The sequence below is a fragment of the Misgurnus anguillicaudatus genome, chromosome 12, assembly GCF_027580225.2.
Source record: "Misgurnus anguillicaudatus chromosome 12, ASM2758022v2, whole genome shotgun sequence".
In the NCBI taxonomy this organism is placed as follows: Eukaryota; Metazoa; Chordata; class Actinopteri; order Cypriniformes; family Cobitidae; genus Misgurnus; species Misgurnus anguillicaudatus.
This window is the reverse complement of record NC_073348.2, coordinates 2,290,503-2,292,215: the sequence shown is the minus strand read 5'-3', so window position 1 is coordinate 2,292,215 and position 1,713 is coordinate 2,290,503.

Genomic DNA, 1,713 nt, shown 5'->3' with positions numbered 1-1,713 from the left:
CTTGTCAGAAGTTTCCTGAAGAAATCATAATTTAAGAAGTTTTAACAAACCGACCAGATAGGAACTCATGTGTATATTAACATTATATTGAAAAAAGCGTAATTCTGCCTCGCCCAAAATTACTGGGCAAATGAGCCAAGAAAGCCATGATACAAAAATAAACTGTCTGACTATAAGTGAAAACCTGTGATTTCAACACATTCAAGCAACCAGAATTAGAACCACGTTAATAAAGTTTGTAAGAAAACAAACAGTTTGTAAATCCGTCAAGATTTCAGGTAAGAATATTAGTTTGTGCAGATAACTTACCTTACCTCAGGTATAAATGTATCCCGTCAGAAAGCTTGCCTGTAGTAAGATGGCCGACCTGTGCGGACGTTCTAGACTAAGTCATAACACATCTAGCTATTTTATACATATCTACAGTACAGTCCACAGGTACAGATGAAGTCAGTGAGAACACAGAGAAAGAGAATAACACAGAGACATGATCAGTGCTGCTGTGTGAGTCCACCATCATGAGTTTCAACTCTCAAATAATTCACTCACAGATGAATCAGTAAAACATTTTAATGAATCATATCTACAGTACAGTCCACCACTACAGATGAAGTCAGTGAGAACACAGAGATAGAGAATAACACAGAGACATGATCAGTGCTGCTGTCTGAGTCCCCCATAATGAGCTTCAACGCTCACATGAATCACTCACAGATGAATCAGTGAATCATTTGAATGAATCATATCTACAGTACAGTCCACCACTACAGATGAAGTCAGTGAGAACACAGAGAAAGAGAATAACACAGAGACATGATCAGTGCTGCTGTGTGAGTCCACCATCATGAGCTTCAACTCCCACATGAATCACTCACAGATGAATCAGTGAATCATTTGAATGAATCATATCTACAGTACAGTCCACAACTACAGATGAAGTCAGTGAGAACACAGAGAAAGAGAATAACACAGAGACATGATCAGTGCTGCTGTGTGAGTCCCTCATAATGAGCTTCAACTCTCACATGAATCACTCACAGATGAATCAGTGAATCATTTGAATGAATCATATCTACAGTACAGTCCACAACTACAGATGAAGTCAGTGAGAACACAGAGAAAGAGAATAACACAGAGACATAATCAGTGCTGCTGTGTGAATCCCCCATAATGAGCTTCAACTCTCACCTGAATCACTCACAGATGAATCAGTGAATAATTTGAATGAATCATATCTACAGTACAATCCATAGGTAGAAATGAAGGCAGTGAGAGAACAGAGAAGGAGAATAACACAGAGACATGATCAGTGCTGCTGTGTGAATCTGCCATCATGAGCTTCAACTCTCAAATGAATCACTCACAGATGAATAAGTGAATACTTTTAGTGAATCATAATACATGATGGCAGCATTTTTAGGAAATTAATACATTTTGGTAATCATTTACTTTTGTTATATCACATAACCGTAACAACCAGACCTCATGATGAGACGCTTTAAAGGTGGGGTGCATGATCTCTGAAAGCCAATGTTGACATTTGAAATTACCTAAACAAACATTCCCTTACCCCAATAGATTCTGGACCTTCTTTTGATAGACCCGCCACACACTTCCACAAAGTGTTTTTCCAAAATCATGCACCCCACCTTTAAACCTCATTATTATGATGAATGAAACACATGGGAGAGATAAGATAAGAAAGGACAAAGA